This window comes from Coregonus lavaretus (assembly GCF_964263955.1).
Source record: "Coregonus lavaretus genome assembly, chromosome: 26".
NCBI classification, from domain to species: domain Eukaryota; kingdom Metazoa; phylum Chordata; class Actinopteri; order Salmoniformes; family Salmonidae; genus Coregonus; species Coregonus lavaretus.
In genome coordinates, this window is record NC_140013.1 from 30,054,332 (window position 1) to 30,074,448 (window position 20,117).

The window sequence follows — 20,117 nt, forward strand, 5'->3', positions numbered from 1 at the left end:
AAACAGTGTGCAGTACATTAGTGTTTTAAGAAGGGGCCTAAGCCACGTAGACAGAAGAATGATAGAATGAGAGGCTTCATATGGAAAAGAGCATTCATGACATTTTGGAGTGGATAATGTGTAACAGCTGGACGTTGAAAAAGAGGGGTGGTGCAGAGTGCAGAACTAAAAAAAAGTTAGGACTGTATGCCTGTTTTTTCCATATGGGTCTATATAAGAGATCTCTTAGCCAGGGGGAGACAGTTCCTCCATGGAGAAAGAACTCAGGCGTTATTATGCAATAAAGTCTAATTCTTGAATTCACAGGCTCCTGTGTCTTGAGAGATATTTATTTGAGTAGATTATCTCTTAGTCAAATGTTTCTACGACATAATTGGCGAGCTTGCCAGGAGTTTAAAAATAGGGATCAGAGACGGTGTACATCTGCGGTTGTGAAACGGCTTGGACGGACCATACAAACAAAAGCGGCCGCTTTTAAGAGGTAAGCCAAGTTCTTACTCATAGTATAACGTTTGTGTGGTTCGATCTGGGGCTCGGCAACATCTGCAGAAAAACCTAGTAGGTCTCTCCAAATATAAGAACCAGAAAAGTAGACACTGGGAGCCTTTGAATTTAAAATACATGCTAAATGATAAAAAAGCCTCGAGGGTTGCAATAAGTAGAAAATAGTATAAATAGGTTTGCCTGGGTTGGGGTAGGTCAGTCATTGTGGTTGAGTGGGGTGGGTTATCTGTCTCGGTTGAGTTGATCATTTGGTCAGTATGAATGCATCTGTTTGACTAAACCGACGGTTTGACGCGTCCTATACTTGTCAATGACACTCGGTTGTTCGTCTGAACCGTTTTCTTTTCAAAACATCTGATTCAATTGTTCATCCTGCTACAAATTCTGTTTAATCCATTGGGATTTGATAGATTGTGGTCAGGTTGGATGATTAATCTGTCTCATTCGGGTTGCTGAGTTGGACAGTCTGATTGATCTGTTTGATTTGACTGCTCAGCTCGTGCGTTCAATCGTCGGGGTCACTCGGTTGCTCATCTGATGCGTCTGTTCGATTCGGTCGATTCATTTGATTCATTTTGCTGATCGCTCTGTCTGGGTCATTTCGACACGGGCGGCTGTCCAGCTGGTTGAGTGATCAGACAATAACATGTTAAGTCCTTCGAATACCGCTATAAACGTGTAGCGAAAGTGTATCGTTTATAGGCTGCTTAGGTAGGCAGAAATCCTGTGTAATACTGCTCCTTTTTCTGTGTTGAGAAAGTGTAACAGAAAGAAAATAGGGCAGAATTGACAGGTCGCTTAGGAAAGCGTAGTAGAAGTCCAGGTGTGTTGAGGAAGTGTAATACCTAGGGGGCTAAATAAATATAAATCCTGTGGAGGTTAATTTAGAGGAAAACCTTGCAGACTTGTATTCAATGCCTGACTGGGCTATGGGACCTCATCAGGATGGGTCAAGTATTGAGGAAGATGTATTGGTTTAAATATATGCGTGTGAAGTGAAACTAAATATGGCAAGGCTAAGAATAAGTAAATGCACATGCTTACATATATTTAAAAATTAATCTTTGTATTATTTGGGACAATATTGGAATGTCCCATAGGGGGGATATATAGGATTATTTTATGTATCATTATGGCACGTGTAGGGAGATGCCAAAGGTAAAATGTAATAAACATGTTTGATATTGTATAATTCAGAAACTTGAATAAGAAATGTAGACATTAAGTATATGCTATGTTTTAAATGAATGCATGTGTTATTTCACAGAGGCTCTTAAACAGTGTGCAGTACATTAGTGTTTTAAGAAGGGGCCTAAGCCACGTAGACAGAAGAATGATAGAATGAGAGGCTTCATATGGAAAAGAGCATTCATGACATTTTGGAGTGGATAATGTGTAACAGCTGGACGTTGAAAAAGAGGGGTGGTGCAGAGTGCAGAACTAAAAAAAAGTTAGGACTGTATGCCTGTTTTTTCCATATGGGTCTATATAAGAGATCTCTTAGCCAGGGGGAGACAGTTCCTCCATGGAGAAAGAACTCAGGCGTTATTATGCAATAAAGTCTAATTCTTGAATTCACAGGCTCCTGTGTCTTGAGAGATATTTATTTGAGTAGATTATCTCTTAGTCAAATGTTTCTACGACACATGCTGCCACATCTGGACTCCCAGAGGATCTTCCCTCCACCTCTCAACAGGAGAAGCCTCACAAAGCTCCCCTTCTAATCAGGATGTTTTCTGCCATCTCCATAGGCCTATCCAAGCCATTCAAACGGTCTTCAACGCAGGCTTAATACAGCGATTTCCTTTAATACAGTAATATTTGCATTGAATTGATAGCCTTTGTCTTCATTTACAGTGGGGGAAAAAGTATTAAGTCAGCCACCAATTGTGCAAGTTCTCCCACTTAAAAAGATGAGAGAGGCCTGTAATTTTCATCAGGTACACGTCAACTATGACAGACAAAATGAGAAAAAAAATTCCAGAAAATCACATTGTAGGATTTGTAATGGATTTATTTGCAAATTATGGTGGAAAATAAGTATTTGGTCACCTACAAACAAGCAAGATTTCTGGATCTCACAGACCTGTAACTTCTTCTTTAAGAGGCTCCTCTGTCCTCCACTCGTTACCTGTATTAATGGCACCTGTTTGAACTTGTTATCAGTATAAAAGACACCTGTCCACAACCTCAAACAGTCACACTCCAAACTCCACTATGGCCAAGACCAAAGAGCTGTCAAAGGACACCAAAAACAAAATTGTAGACCTGCACCAGGCTGGGAAGACTGAATCTGCAATAGGTAAGCAGCTTGGTTTGAAGAAATCAACTGTGGGAGCAATTATTAGGAAATGGAAGACATACAAGACCACTGATAATCTCCCTCGATTTCTGGGGCTCCACGCAAGATCTCACCCCGTGGGGTCAAAATGATCACAAGAACGGTGAGCAAAAATCCCAGAACCACACGGGGGGACCTAGTGAATGACCTGCAGAGAGCTGGGACCAAAGTAACAAAGCCTACCATCAGTAACACACTACGCCGCCAGGGACTCAAATCCTGCAGTGCCAGACGTGTCCCCCTGCTTAAGCCAGTACATGTCCAGGCCCGTCTGAAGTTTGCTAGAGTGCATTTGGATGATCCAGAAGAGGATTGGGAGAATGTCATATGGTCAGATGAAACCAAAATAGAACTTTTTGGTAAAATCTCAACTCGTCGTGTTTGGAGGACAAAGAATGCTGAGTTGCATCCAAATAACACCATACCTACTGTGAAGCATGGGGGTGGAAACATCATGCTTTGGGGCTGTTTTTCTGCAAAGGGACCAGGACGACTGATCCGTGTAAAGGAAAGAATGAATGGGGCCATGTATCGTGAGATTTTGAGTGAAAACCTCCTTCCATCAGCAAGGGCATTGAAGATGAAATGTGGCTGGGTCTTTCAGAATGACAATGATCCCAAACACACCGCCCGGGCAAGGTCCTGGAGTGGCCTAGCCAGTCTCCAGATCTCAACCCCATAGAAAATCTTTGGAGGGAGTTGAAAGTCTGTGTTGCCCAGTGACAGCCCCAAAACATTACTGCTCTAGAGGAGATCTGCATGGAGAAATGGGCCAAAATACCAGCAACGGTGTGTGAAAACCTTGTGAAGACTTACAGAAAACGTTTGACCTGTGTCATTGCCAACAAAGGGTATATAACAAAGTATTGAGAAACTTTTGTTATTGACCAAATACTTATTTTCCACCATAATTTGCAAATAAATTCATTAAAAATCCTACAATGTGATTTTCTGGATTTTTTTCTCTCCTTTTGTCTGTCATAGTTGACGTGTACCTATGATGATAATTACAGGCCTCTCTCATCTTTTTAAGTGGGAGAACTTGCACAATTGGTGGCTGACTAAATACTTTTTTTCCCCCACTGTATATTCCCCTGTTAACACATTTATTAGAAAATAATGTGTATTTTTAGGTTAGTCTATTATGCAGTCATAGTCATAGTGTATGATAAATAGAGTAATGTTGTCCTGAATACTGTATAGAACATGCCTATCCACACACACACATACTGACCCTGGCATTAGTGTGATTAATGGAACACACACAGTACTTCAGATATGTCCCACAACCAACATTCAACCAGATATAAGTGATTCTGTCTAAAATAAATGTACTGTAAAATAAACCATACTTAATTTACAAATAATAATAAAAAATACATGATGCAGGACACTCAGTGACAAGGGAATGAACTGGTTTAACTTCTCAAACAGAAACACACACATTTCCATTTTCTGTGGATAGCCTACATTTACATTTTCTGTATGCTAGTGTGACCTTAGACCTGTAGATTGCAGTAAAGGTCTACTTTTGCTGCAGATCCACTTCTACAGCACAAACCTCTCTGGACAAGTAGCCTACACATTTGTATCTAGTGAGAGTGTGTGTGTGTGGCAAAAAGAGACTGAATATTGCAATACACTTTTATGATAACAGATTAATTCTGTAGCACAGCTATAGTTTTTTTTAAATGCCAAATGTACCTGCAGCATGCTACTGGCTACAGATGCTTTTCTGAGTGACTTGTGTTGTGAGAGGAGAACCAGAATTCAAACAAAAACTCCTGGATTACATGTAATAATATTGTTAGATATTTTCATTAACATATGGTAGCAAGTCAAGCTATCTAGTTACATGTTACAACATTATATTATATGGCCAATGTTTGTGTGCATCCTCTTTGCTCTTACCTTCGACATCAACAAGCGACACACGGGCATCTTTGCTCAGTAATCTCCTCTCCCCATCGGTTTCACTGGGATGACTTCCGGTGGTGTGGCATGGTAAAGCTTGCTCAAAGGGGAAAATAACCAACCCGTACTGTCTTCTTCAGACGGCGGTTTTGGAACTTATTTCAGGCTTAACATCGCCACGAACCTCCACATTCGTATTGGAATTGCAAGCAGTCATTCGCGGTTTCCATCTGCTCGGCCATGGCGGCACATAAACCAGTGGAATGGGTTCAGGCCGTGATAAATAGATTCGACGAGCAGGTAATATTATATTGTATATGAGTTGGAAGTGGGAGTAGTTAGTTAGCTGCAACTGCAAGCAGTGAAGCATTTGGAGGGATTGAACAGGTAACTAGTTAACTTATTTCTGCCACTGCAAAGTGCATACTAGCCTGCTTTCTAGCTAACGTTAGCTAGCTATAGACAAAGTAACTACTACGTTAGGACAAATATTTTTGTATCTGTTAGGATGATGTGTAACAAAAGTGCAAGTTACTTTTAGCTACCTATCTAGTAAGCTTCCCATGTACTTAGCTAGCTAAGATAGCTAGCTAGCCAACTAAACATGCATTTTCATGTTGCTTCGATTTTGGGTGTTGGTATAGCTAACTCGGACTGTTAGGAGAGGTTGCACATAACGTCTAATATTGGCTAATTCTGGCAGTAAATTGGGGAACAGATGTCACTACTGTACCAGCTAGGGAGTCATAGCTAACTGTAAACAAATGAGAGGTGTGACTCCAACATGCACTGATTAAAATGCAAGGTCTGTCACATGCAGTGAAAAAAATGAAGAACACACACTCGTTGCATGCTGTCAGCCAACAGTCATGTTACTGTCTGTCTGAGGAATCTGGATTTGCAACCTGGCCATGTTTCTGCTCTGAGGTAAAGGCTCAATACTAAGATAAAAAAGCAACATGAATCCCAGTTTACCTATTTGCTTATGGTCTTGCCTACGCCTAGCGAACAGTTTTTTAAATTATATGAGAAAAAAATATTCCATTTTATTTGGAACGGCAAACCAGCCAAAATTAAACGGGCCTATTTATATAATGAATATGAATTCGGAGGACAGAAATTATTAAATATTAAAGCATTAGACCTATCACTAAAAGCTTCAGTCATACAAAAGTTATACTTAAATCCGAACTGGTTCTCAAGCAAATTAGTAAGATTGTCTCACCCAATGTTCAAGAATGGCCTTTCTCCCTTTATTCAGATTACAACCACTCATTTTCAGTTATTTGAAAAGGAAATCATCTCCCAAATATCACTATTTCTAAAACAAGCCATATAAAGTTGGTTGCAATTTCAATTTAATCCTCCAGAAACGACAGAACAAATAATGCAACAAATATTGTGGTTAAATTCAAATATACTAATTGACAAAAAACCTTAATTTTTTGACAAAATGTTTAAAAAAGGTATAAGCTTCGTAAATGATATCATCGGTAGGACTGGTGGAGTTATGTCACACATGCAGCTAACAAAAACATATGGAAATGTCTGCTCTACCCAAAATTACAACCAAATAATTGCAGCCTTACCGCAAAAATGGAAGAGGAAAGTGGAAAGGGGAGAAAGTAAGGAACTTGTCTGTCGGCCTTACATTAAAGAACATAATTGGTTAAGGAAAACTGTAATAAATAAAAAAGTATATCAGTTTCATTTAAGGACCAAAGGATTGACAGCCGTCCCATATAGATTGCAAAATAGTTGGGAAGAGATTTTTTACGTACTGATCCCATGGCATAGTGTTTATGAACTGACACGCAAAACGACATCGGATTCAAAAATTGGAATCTTTCAATTTAAATTATTATATAAAATTCTTGCTACCAATATAATGTTATTTATATGGGGGATACAATCTTCCCAGCTCTGCAGATTTAGCTGTGAAGAGACAGAATCATTAGATCATTTGTTTTGGTTCTGTCCAGTTGTAGCTTGTTTTTGGACACAGGTCCAGGAATGGCTGAAGGATTGCAATATTTACCTGGAGCTAACCTTGCAGATAGCATTACTGGGTGATCTGAAAAGTCATAGTCAATCGATCAATAATATAATAATACTTTTAGCAAAAATGTTTATTTTTAATTCACAATCTGTAGAAGCAATGAGAATAGAAAGGTTCAGAACTTTTGTAAAACATCACAGTACAGTTGAAATATATATGGCAAATAGAAATCCTATATGGATGGTGTTAAGAGCTAGATGGGAGGTGTTGAATGGAGTTGAAGTATGGGACTAATAACAACTAACAACAAATAATAACAAGATAACTAATAATTACATTTACATTTTAGTCATTTAGCAGACGCTCTTATCCAGAGCGACTTACAGGAGCAATTAGGGTTAAGTGCCTTGCTTAAGGGCACATCGACAGATTTTTCACCTAGTCGGCTCGGGGATTAGAACCAGCAACCTTTCAGTTACTGGCACAACGCTCTTACCCACTAAGCTACCTGCCGCCCCAATGTAAGTATATAGGTTGTATGTTGGGAGCTTTTGGGAAAGAGCACAGTTAGAAAGATATGGCATATAGAAGCAAACCGGATGGACATCATGAAAATGATCGGAGAGGTTGAGAGTAGAAGTAGTTCAGGAGCAAAAACTAATAAAATATAATTATTGTAAAATTGACTGTGTCCATAAAATGTAGATGGTAAGTATAAGCTGGAAGTAGAGGCCTAAGTATTGTTGTTCACTAATTTACCCCAAGTAGGGAAAGGATGGCGGGGTTGAAAAGTAATAAAGGGGAGTATAGATATAAAAAACATGGGGGATTGGATGTGATGCAGACAATTACATTGATGGAAGTTACAATCTATCTGCAATATTAAGCTGTTTAGGTGTCTGCGTGCAGTGTGAAGGAAGTTAGAGGTAGTCCCGAGAGCCAATGCAGACTAGCATTTGTGCAATGACTGGAAGGCTACAGGTACACTAGCATATGCTACTGTACAGTACTGCTATAGTATCCCTTTAAGGGTGCCAAAGATTCCTCTAATGAACTTGAGATTGAAGCTATGTGAATCATTGGGTCAGGTAGTCTATCCAGTCCATCAATAGTTTTTACACTTGTCTGTTGCCCCTAACTGTTTCTCATCAGGAGTCATTATCAGTCAATATTATCATATTGTAAGATCAAGGTTGTAAAATGCTCCAGCTTATTTGTTGGAAAGTTTGTTGTTGCTTGAGAGCTGGTATGTCTGTAAAGCAGCTCTGGGTCTCAATTTCATCCATTGGAAACTGAGCTTTGTCTGTTTTGGTCGTCAAAGACCACCACGAAAGGGACTGAAACAGATGGTTCTTTTGGGATGGTTCTTGCAACCATGCTGCAGTGCAAGCAATGCCGCCAGAAACTCTTAACCTTCTTTAAACTATTTTGGGTGAAATCTGTTTTACAAATAAACTTGAAAAGGGTTAGGCCTAGTTTAGGCCTACCAGAGTTTGCACTATGCAGAGGTTTGGATTTAGCCTAAACCTGCTCCAAGTGCCATTGCGCACTGTGCAACTGCCCTCAGCTCCAGTACAACTTTGGGTATAAGACTGTCTCATACCTCCTTTTCTTTGCCTTTTGAAAATGAATATCAGCACTTTGTGTGCAGTTTGGGTAGGTTCTGGGCCTCAGGTTTCAGAGGCTACAGAGGGACTCTGATGCACAGAGTGGTGATTGTACCCAGGCTTAGCGGCTCTGCTCGGCTTATTACAGTTTGATGAAAGTGTAATAAGGGATTAAATCCACCTTGTGTTGTTAAGACCATTTAGAAGCCTCTAAGTCAGGGGTAACTATTACCCTACGAGGTCCGGAGCCTGCTGGTTTTCTGTCCTACATAATAATGAATTGTATACACCTGGTGTCCAGGTCTAATTCAGTCCCTGATTAGAGGGGAACAATGAAAAAATTTAGTGGAACTGGCTTCGGGTTCCAGAGTTGAATTTGAGGGCTCTATGTCATAGGATTGCATGTGTTGGCTTTATGAGGGTGGAGTTCATAGTCAGAATCAGATTTTCTGTGTGAACCTTGCTTATTTTTCCCAAAAATCTACCCAGTGTCCAGAAACAATGAAAGTGTTGTGAACAAGTCTAAATCACAGTTGTATGCAACTTCAGATTCCTAAATTGTCTTGGTTGTAATGCATGCACCTGGGGCGGCAGGTAGCTTAGTGGTTAAGAGCGTTGTGCCAGTAACCGAAAGGTCACTGGTTCTAATCCCCGAGCCAACTAGGTGAAAAATCTGTTGATGTGCCCTTGAGCAAGGCACTTAACCCTAATTGCTCCTGTAAGTCGCTCTGGATAAGAGCGTCTGCTAAATGACTAAAATGTAATGTAAATGTAAAAAGCTACCCGAGAGAGGTTGGTGGATGCCAATGTGATGTACTAGATTAATGAGAAAGAAGAACCTCAACCTAGTAGTATTGGTCATCACAGCATCAGCCCAGAATCGTCATATCATCAGTGCATCTCTTCTTTAAACCATGACCTCTGCAGTGTTGGTGCATCGTCATGGAAACTGAATCTGTTCACCCCCACCCCACCATACCCCCTAAAGCAGAGTTGTGACTAAAGGGTGATCGGAAGTGACTTTTTGAAGCAGGTTAGGAGAGCATTTTAGCTAACCCTAACCCTTTTCCTAACCTTAACCTAAGTCTCCTAACCTGCCACGTTAATTATCCTAACCTGCTACGTAAATTCTCCTGACCTGCCACGAAAAAGTAACTTCCGGTCGTAGCTGTACTCCCTGCAGTCAGAACCCTAGAGCAGCTGAGTTGTCAAAAGACGAGATGGCTCCAGTGAACAACACTGTTGGAATACTGATGTTAAATTATAAATGATGTTAAATTACTGTATATTGATGTGTGTGGCCAAAATGACAAAATATTTTATAGAAGTCATGGGTAGTAGAATGCTCAAAATGCAGTTGTAGGCTTGAATCTCTTCATTGATTTTCCATTAATTAGAGAATGTTTCGATACCTTCTTATTTAGTGTCACTGTCTGTTTTCAAAGAGTACCTTGATAAGAATTGGTCAGCAAGACATATCTCAACATTATAACATTGTCTCATCATATGGTCTTTATATGGTGTCCCTTCCATGAATTAATTGATGGTATTCTAAGAGAAAGGCCCTTGTATATACAGTGGGGAGAACAAGTATTTGATACACTGCCGATTTTGCAGGTTTTCCTACTTACATTGCAGGTTTTCCTACTTACAAAGCATGTAGAGGTCTGTAATTTTTTATCATAGGTACACTTCAACTGTGAGAGACGGAATCTAAAACAAAAATCCAGAAAATCAAATTGTATGATTTTTAAGTAATTAATTTGCATTTTATTTGCATGACATAAGTATTTGATCACCTACCAACCAGTAAGAATTCCGGCTCTCACAGACCTGTTCGTTTTTCTTTAAGAAGCCCTCCTGTTCTCCACTCATTACCTGTATTAACTGCACCTGTTTGAACTCGTTACCTGTATAAAAGACACCTGTCCACACACTCAATCAAACAGACTCCAACCTCTCCACAATGGCCAAGACCAGAGAGCTGTGTAAGGACATCAGGGATAAAATTGTAGACCTGCACAAGGCTGGGATGGGCGACATGACAATAGGCAAGCAGCTTGGTGAGAAGGCAACAACTGTTGGCGCAATTATTAGAAAATGGAAGAAGTTCAAGATGACGGTCAATCACCCTCGGTCTGGGGCTCCATGCAAGATCTCACCTCGTGGGGCATCAATGATCATGAGGAAGGTGAGGGAACAGTCCAGAACTACACGGCAGGACCTGGTCAATGACCTGAAGAGAGCTGGGACCACAGTCTCAAAGAAAACCATTAGTAACACACTACGCCGTCATGGATTAAAATCCTGCAGCGCACGCAAGGTCCCCCTGCTCAAGCCAGCGTATGTCCAGGCCCGTCTGAATTTTCCAATGACCATCTGGATGATCCAGAGGAGGAATGGGAGAAGGTCATGTGGTCTGATGAGACAAAAATAGAGCTTTTTGGTCTAAACTCCACTCGCCGTGTTTGGAGGAAGAAGAAGGATGAGTACAACCCCAAGAACACCATCCCAACCGTGAAGCATGGAGGTGGAAACATCATTCTTTGGGGATGCTTTTCTGCAAAGGGGACAGGACGACTGCACTGTATTGAGGGGAGGATGGATGGGGCCATGTATCGCGAGATCTTGGCCAACAACCTCCTTCCCTCAGTAAGAGCATTGAAGATGGGTCGTGGCTGGGTCTTCCAGCATGACAACGACCCGAAACACACAGCCAGGGCAACTAAGGAGTGGCTCCGTGAGAAGCATCTCAAGGTCCTGGAGTGGCCTAGCCAGTCTCCAGACCTGAACCCAATAGAACATCTTTGGAGGGAGCTGAAAGTCCGTATTGCCCAGCGACAGCCCCAAAACCTGAAGGATCTGGAGAAGGTCTGTATGGAGGAGTGGGCCAAAATCCCTGCTGCAGTGTGTGCAAACCTGGTCAAGACCTACAGGAAACGTATGATCTCTGTAATTGCAAACAAAGGTTTCTGTACCAAATATTAAGTTCTGCTTTTCTGATGTATCAAATACTTATGTCATGCAATAAAATGCAAATTAATTACTTAAAAATCATACCATGTGATTTTCTGGATTTTTGTTTTAGATTCCGTCGCTCACAGTTGAAGTGTACCTATGATAAAAATTACAGACCTCTACATGCTTTGTAAGTAGGAAAACCTGCAAAATCGGCAGTGTATCAAATACTTGTTCTCCCCACTGTACATGAAGATCATTGAGTCAAATTTGTTATGTCACTTTTTTTTTTTTTTTACATAATTCATCTTTAATGCGAATATCTAAACATCCCATCTAGGGACAATAACAGTTCTCTTTTCATGAAAAATAGGCCTCACTTTAATTACGTTTCTTCTCTTGGCTCATTCCTCTCATCCAATGTTCATTTCCTTCCCCCTGTTTCCCCCAATCATGTAATGAGCACACAGTGCATTAGTGTGTATACAATGTCAATCAGCTATGCCAAAGTGCACATAAGGGAAGAGATGGCTCCGTGACCTTTTAGGAATTCCAATCCCGGCCTGTGAAACAAAGTGCTTACTGTCTGTCTCTGGTCCCGGACGGACAGTCCCTGAGCTGAACTGGATGTGAAAGATATGAAGCAGGGATGGGCCTGTGTGGACTCTGTGCATTCCAGTTCAGACGGCTGACTATTCTCCTACCCTCTGTTTTTGGACTTTCATTCCCAGGCCAAGGTTTCTCCCTGAGGGGCCCTAGTGGTAGAGAGGATCCAGCTAGTAAGCAGTCCTAGGCCATGAGCCTCTTCCTTACCATGGATGCAGGTCTGAACCGAACTGTTTCCTTATTAGGTCTGCAACAGTGTAGTCTCCCCTTACCATACTCCCACGCCTGTTCATCACTTGGCTGTTGGGGAAGCCTGGAAGTGGAAATTGAGGCTAACAACATCCTGGCTCTGTTGCCCCACGCCTACGCACGGGCCTGAAGGAGAGCCAGAGCCACATCAGGGAGGAGTGCTCCATGCAGAAAAGCTCACTTCTCATCTGTGCTGCTGCTTACGGCTCATTAACACTCCAGGCCTGATGTGCCCCGCGTACACACTAGCCAGCCACAACACTAGGCAAGCTTACAGGGGCTCCTGCCCATGAGGTCTGGCCGAGCTGGCCCTTGTGTGAGTGAGTGAGATGTAGCCTGCAGGTGTACAGCTGTGGGCGTATGTTAGAGTTGTGGCGAGGTTCTTCTTAGCACAGGGCTTCATTGCTCTGTGACTGCAGGACGTCTGCTCCTTGACCTTCGTCAGGTGTCGGAGACGTCCTCATAGCGCGAGAGGTGTGACATAGCACTTCTTGTGTGGAAATGTGTAGTGTGGATATGTGTAGACACATGATAAGAACGTGAAACCACGGCTTTGTGTAATTCCATTAGCCTTGCTCAAACCTGCTGCATATATGGTCCACTGTCTAACACGTTCACCCGTGGCTACGTACTCCTGTACGTACACATGATTTTCTTCTCTTTCTCCTTAGCTTCCCGTTAAAATGGGACATCAGAACAACCACACCAAAGTCGGCACAGAGCACAACAAGGAATGTCTCATCAACATCTCTAAGTACAAGTTCTCCCTCGTCATCAGTGGCCTCACGAACGTACTAAAAAATGTGAACAACATGGTAAGTGGAGTTTTTAACATATCTCTTTTAGCTGTTTATTTGACTTTAGCATGAGTAATGGGGATCACTACGTTGCGCGTCATCAACCCTACCTCCTGGAAGGCTTGTGTATTGTGTCAAAACTCCAAGTCAACTGAAGTTTAGGATGCCCACTAAGGGCTGGAAGTGGTGTTTGCCGAATCACTGTGTCCTCTGTGTCTGTAAGCCCTCATCTCCCCTCCCCTCCCCTCCCCTCCCCTCCCCTCTCCTCTCCTCCTCTCCTCTCTCCAGCAGATATTCGGGGAAGCTGCTGAGAAGAACCTCTACCTCTCCCAGCTGATTATCCTGGACACACTGGAGAAGTGCCTGGTGTCGGTGAGGAAACCCCCATACACTCTACATCTACTGTATCCCTCCTTACATCACCTTTAGTTGGTCTGATAACCTATCCCCCCCTACAGTTGTTTGTATGTGTTTGTATTGTGTATAAACATTTCTCCATTTTAGTTTTCCCCCAGCCTGTCCCATATTAGTCCTATGACCTCCCCCAACTCAAACAGTTTTCTGTTGATGAATTTAATTGAACATTGCCAGTCAAGAACATTGGCCTCAAAATATTGCACTTATTGCACCAATATTCTAAAACGCTATGGTTCTTCCAACACAACGCCAGCATTACATTGGTTGGATGGATCCTGGATGCCCCTGTTCTGTCTCTCTCTGCTTTTTCCAGACAGACACAGACATACACTTAAACCCCTTCCTTCACTCGTGCTTTCTCTTCCCCTCTGAAATAGGTGCCTCTGTTCTGCGACCCTGCAGCAGTAGATTACATTTGCAGGTGTTTCCTCGACTTGAGTTAGTGGTTTCACAGCTTCCAATGGGATCGCCGGGAGTTTCCTGTATAGGTTTTTCATTAGGCCATGTCGTCAGATGGAAGCCAGCTGCTCTGCTCATGGACTATATGGAACTTTAGTTAGAAATGTAGAGATGTTATTTTTTACACATTTCTAAGTATAGTAATAGCCTCATTTTGTGTTACACTATTTCCTACATATGAGTGAGCTACAGGTTTTGAATGCAGTTGTATGCAGTCTGTCCCAGTATGAGGTTGCCAGTTTGACACAGTAGTTTTGGAAATGAGCCAATGGGAGCACTTGCGAATCCCAGGTGGGGACATACTGTGGTTGTGCCCCTGAGCGAGGCACTTAACCCACATACATGTATTGCATGTCCAGCTGTATAAATCCGAACTATGTGAGAAGTTGCCTCTGATAACCTGAAAAGCACTCCTTGTTTTCTCAGAGAACCTGTAGAAACCAGCGTGCACATACACTCTTTCCTCTCATCATGTTCCCTCTCTTTTTCTCTGTATTCATCTTCCTCCTGAACAGCAAACCTGGTTTCAAAAAAACAAATAAAGCAACACCTCAGGGCACAACGCCTCTCCTCCATGTGACCTACTTGTTGTGTGTATGTACTGACATGTATGTAACTGATAGATATACACACACACTACATGTTAATGGTTTTAAATGTACAGTACCAGTCAAAAGGTTGGACACACCTCATTCCAGCGTTTTTCTTTATTTTTACTATTTTCTACATTGTAGAATAATAGTGAAGACATCAAAACTATGAAATAACACATATGGAATCATGTAGTAACCAAAAAAGTGTTAAACAAATCAAAATATATTTGAGATTCTTGAAAGTAGCCACCCTTTGCCTTGATGACAGCTTTGCACACTGTTGGCATTCTCTCAACTAGCTTCATGAGGTAGTCACCTGGAATGCATTTCAATTAACAGGTGTGCCTTGTTAATTTCTGGAATTTCTTTCCTTCTTAATTCATTTTAGCCAATCATTTGTGTTTTGACAAGGCAGGGTTGGTATACAGAAGATAGCCCTATTTGGGAAAAGACTAAGTCCATATTATGGCAAGAACAGCTCAAATAAGCAAAGAGAAACGACAGTCCATCATTACTTTAAGACATGAAGGTCAGTCAATCTGGAAAATTTCAATAACTAATGCTCTTGCGGCTGAATGGGAGCAAGTTCCTGTAAGTGCAGTCGCAAAAACCATCAAGGGCTATGATGAAACTGGCTCTCATGAGGACCGCCACAGGAAAGGAAGACCCAGCGTTACCTCAGCTGCAGAGGATAAGTTCATTAGAGTTACCAGCCTCAGAAATTGCAGCCCAAATAAATGCTTCACAGAGTTCAAGTAACAGACACATCTCAACATCAACTGTTCAGAGGAGACTGTGTGAATCAGGCCTTCATGGTCGAATTGCTGCAAAGAAATCACTACTAAAGGACACCAATAATAAGAAGAGACTTGCTTGGGCAAGAAACACGAGCAATGGACATTAGACCAGTGGAAATCTGTCCTTTGGTCTGATGAGTCCAAATTGGAGATTTTTGGTTACAACCGCCGTGTCTTTGTGAGACGCAGAGTAGGTGAATGGATGATCTCCGCATGTGTGATTCTCACCGTGAAGCATGAAGGAGGAGGTGTGGGGGTGCTTTGCTGGTGACACTGTCAGTGATTTATTTAGAATTCAAGGCACACTTAACCAGCATGGCTACCACAGCATTCTGCAGCAATACGCCATCCCATCTGGTTTGCGCATAGTCCCACTATCATTTGTTTTTCAACAGGACAATGACCCAACACACCTCCAGGCTATGTAACGGCTATTTGACCAAGAAGGAGAGTGATGAAGTGCTGCATTAGATGACCTGGCCTCCATAATCCCCCGACCTCAACCCAATTGAGATGGTTTGGGATGAGTTGGACCGCAGATTGAAGGAAAAGCAGCCAACAAGTGCTCAGCATATGTGGGAACTCCTTCAAGACTGTTGGAAAAGCATTCTAGGTGAAGCTGGTTGAAAGAATGCCAAGTGTGTGCAAAGGTGTCATTAAGGCAAAGGGTGGCTACTTTGAAGAATCTAAAATATAACAAATGTTTTGATTTGTTAAACACTTTTTTGGTTACTACATGATTCCATATGTGTTATTTCATAGTTTTGATGTCTTCACTATTATTCTACAATGTAGAAAATACTAAAAATAAAGAAAAAACCTTGAATGAGTAGGTGTGTCCAAACTTTTGACTGGTACTGCATGTAGATTGTAAAGTATTTTGTCTGTAAATTATTTTTCGTTATGTGTCGGACCGCAGTAAGACTAGCTGTCGCCATTGGTGTCAACTAATGGGGATCCTAATAAATCAAATCAAATCCCCCCAGCAATCGAAGGACTGCCTGCGTCTGGACGAGACCATGCTTGTGAAGCAGCTGCTGCCAGAGATCTGTCACTTCATCCACACGTACCGTGAGGGCCACCAGCACGCTGCAGAGCTCCGTGCCTCTGCCTCAGGGGTCCTCTTCTCCCTCAGCTGCAACAACTTCAACGCTGTCTTCAGCCGCATCTCCACCAGGTAACGCTAACCCTGATCCTGAGGAACTACAGACTGTTGGCTAATTCAGTGTCACTATCACTGTGTTGATGAGCAGTTGATCAGGTGTGTTAGTACAGGGCTGGAACAAAAGCCTGCCCACCCTGTTGTTCTTCCAAGGTCGATGGAAACTCACCTACGTTATTATCTTTTGTGCAAAAATGCATTTGTGTCTTTAAACAGTTCCACCAGACCTGATTTTCCCAGAAGTGTAATATTACAAATGACGTTATGCCCTCAGAAGTAATGATGAGGAAACTGTTCGGACCCCCTTTCCTGCTTATGCCATGTGAGAAGTTAATTTGTTCGCATACCTCAGCACTTCAGTTTAGCAGCCAGTCATGGACAAGGTCACTGTGACTGAACTGTTAGCCCAGTCATGATTGAAATCCCTCCCTCCCCACCCAGGATGTTCAGGATGGTGCAACGTTACAGAACGTTCAGATGGAACGATAAAACAGGGAATCCTGTTAGCTCTATTAGGTTAATTGTCCCCCACGATGAAATCGGGGAGGGGACTGTGGATTTGTCTCTGTCCGTTCGTATGTTTGTCACACGTGATATCTCAGACAGCGGTTGCCCGATTTTGATGAAACTTGGATGAATGATGCGTAGAGATACGACATTTACAAAATTACACTGATTGGCCCAAGGGGGCTTCTATAGTAATCAATTGAAATTCCAAACTATGAACAAGCATATCTACTGTCCCATTTGAGCTATTGTCATGAAATGTGGTTCATATATGCAGCCCCTCATGAGCAACACGTTTCTCATGAGGACCTATAAGCTCCGCCCATTAGTTTTTCTAATTACACTTTTTGTCCCCCAACAAACTTTGAACAAGCATATCTCCTGCCCCGTTTGAACTACAGTATTGTAATTTTTTTACATGCATGCATTTCCTCATAAGAAACAAGTTTCCCCTAATGACCGATATAATTTCGGTACATGCAAATGAAATGTCTTTCAACATCTTTTGAATTGGCGCTGGCTGCATCGATATGCCGCACATCGTGCTATTGTAAATCGGAGATGGGACTGTGGCTCTCTCTCCGTCCGTTAGTACATTCGTACGCGATATCTTAGACAGCACTGGCCCGATTTTGAAGGAACTTGGGTGAATGATACTTCTTCCCATGGAGATCCGGCATTTATGTCACGCCCTGGCCTATAGAACTCTAGCTAGTTTGGTCAGGGTGTGAATAATCTATGTTTGTATTTCTATGTTTGGCCGGGTGTGGTTCCCAATCAGAGGCAGCTGTCGCTCGTTGTCTCTGATTGGGGATCATACTTAGGCAGCCAGTTTTCCTGCCTGTGTTGTGGGTTTTTGTTTGTGTTCGGTTAGTGTGGCTTGTTAGTGTTAGCCTTCCGACGTCACGTTTCGTTGTTTTTGTATGTTTATTAAGTTCAATAAACATGGATGCATTTCACGCTGTGTTTTGGTCCGTCCCGTTCATCTACGATCGTGACAATTTACAACATTATTCTGATTGGCCCAAGTGGGTTGCTATAGGAATCAACTGAAATTCCAAACTTTGAACAAACATATCTCCTGTCCTGTTTGCGCTATTGTCATGACATTTTGTTAATATATGCAGCCCCTCATGAGCAACAAGTTTCCCGTAACAACCTATATAACTTTGGTACTTACAAATGAAATGTCTTTCAACACAACATGCGTTGGAATAATTGTCACTAATTGACACAAGGAGCGATACATCATTTGTGGACAACATGTTTACTGTAGCCTTGTTTCTATCTGCAACATTCTGAAAGTTTCACATCATTGATACAGTCATTTCAGTTTCCTGTCTTGAAGGACGACGGGATGATGTCAAAAAGGCTACCTTTTTTCCCTCTCTTCCACCCCCTCTTCTTTCCCTCCTTTCTACTGAGAAACTGTGGGAGAATAAAATCTCTGGATATCATGTGTTTGACTGGATGAACTTGTTCCCTGGCAGTGTCTAAGAGAGTCCTTATCCATTGTGTTCTCCCCCAGGTTGCAGGAGCTGACAGTCTGCTCAGAAGACACTGTGGATGTCCATGATATAGAGCTCATGCAGTACATCAATGTGGACTGCTCCAAACTTAAAAGAATGCTCCAAGGTAGCTACTCACTCACTAAATTCTTTGTATGTCATACTACATGGATTTTTTAACTCCTGGATTCAGTTTTTTTTTTAATCGTTTTTTGCTAATACTCTGTTACTTTTCACTACATCCTCTCAGAAACTACAACTGAATATGATGCAAGACAGAGGAGCATGCCTTGGCACCACAAGGAACCTTTTCCACCATTGGTTACCCACAAAACTACATTATATTGACAAAAATGGTGCACTAGGTAAACAAATAGTCCAGAATGGATGCTTTGACCAATTGGACAAGTTCAGGTAGTTTCTCATCTACTTCAACATTTCCCCATGTCACGCCTCCTGAACACCGTATCCATCTGCAATGGGCAACTAGCCCCTTTACTATTCAGAGCCGTTTTGAATGGCGGTAACAGAACCTACCAATGCTAATTATTTGAAATTAAACTTCTGTAGTGTCTCAGGATGAGTTGTAATAAACTGCTTACACATCTACTATAAATATCCCTTTTGGAGCAATTTCACACCACTTTCAAGTGGCACTGTGGGCGCAGGCTGGTTGAGGCGTCATCCTCTCAAACCACTTCCACCCCCTCAAATCACATTCATCACACTGGCTTCAACAGGCTCATATAATCTACTACAACCATCAACCATCCGTAATTAAAACATTACAACATTTAAATATTTCCTTGAACAAACACTAAATTAGGAAATTCTTCCATAATGACCTACTAATAATCATACACTACCCAAAATGTTGCTGATTGTCTACTGTTTTGTAGTGGTTGAAAAATATGTAGCAGTGTAACAAAAACTGACAAGGTAGCAAAAAAATGAGCCAACCCTGGTAGCTAATAGAGCAGTGTACAGAGGACAGCTGCAGCTGCTGGCATTGTCCAATTGGTCACGGCAGCCCCCAAAGAATGGGTGGGGGGAGGGAGGTTTATGAATATTTTTGGTTGGTGTGTGAATAGAGTTTCACAATGTAACTAGCAACCTTACAACGGGCCGACCAAAGACACCACGATTGAGACGACCTTGTTATTTTCAGTAATCACCATAGGACAAGGTTAAAGAGCTGACCCCTGGGCTTTCAGGTTCAGCCAAGCATCCCAATACAGTCAGCCAGGCAGGCAGGGGATGGGGTCTGGGGGAGTCGAAAAAAAATCTCAAATTGTGTTCCTTTATGCTCTTTTGTGGAGCCGTAGAGGACACAAATCCGAGCAGTGATGCACTTACGGCCCTCAGGGGGGCCTTTGTGACACCAGTCCTGCCTGATTTGGGGATTCTGTTCAGCTGGCGGACGCTGCAGACTGCTTAGTGAGTTACCACAGGCAGCCGTGCTTTGGGGAATGGGAGAAAAACAGGGTGCAGTCACAGGGTGTTGAGTCCCCTTTTTGTCCTCCGTCCACACTGTAGTTGGATCCAGACTGGAATTCTTACCACCATTAGCATTTCTTCTAGCTATTCGTGTGTGTGAGAGAGAGAGACAGCGAAGCACTCAGACGCATAGTGAGCTGCAACCCGCTGTGCCTTCACGCTGCTCTGATGAGTTTGATACAAATCCGCTCTGAAGGCTGAG

At 42.2% G+C, this 20,117-nt stretch overlaps 1 pseudogene across 1 annotated transcript in view; it reads left to right on the top strand.

Moving 5' to 3' along the window:
- The first annotated feature begins 4,878 nt into the window (after window positions 1-4,878).
- The window catches only part of LOC311101895 (neurofibromin-like), a 178,213-nt pseudogene continuing 162,974 nt past the window's right edge, over window positions 4,879-20,117 (top strand). Inside the window, exon 1 of the transcript in view lies at window positions 4,879-5,059. The product of the transcript in view is annotated as a neurofibromin-like (transcript). The remainder of the gene's footprint in view (window positions 5,060-20,117) is intronic.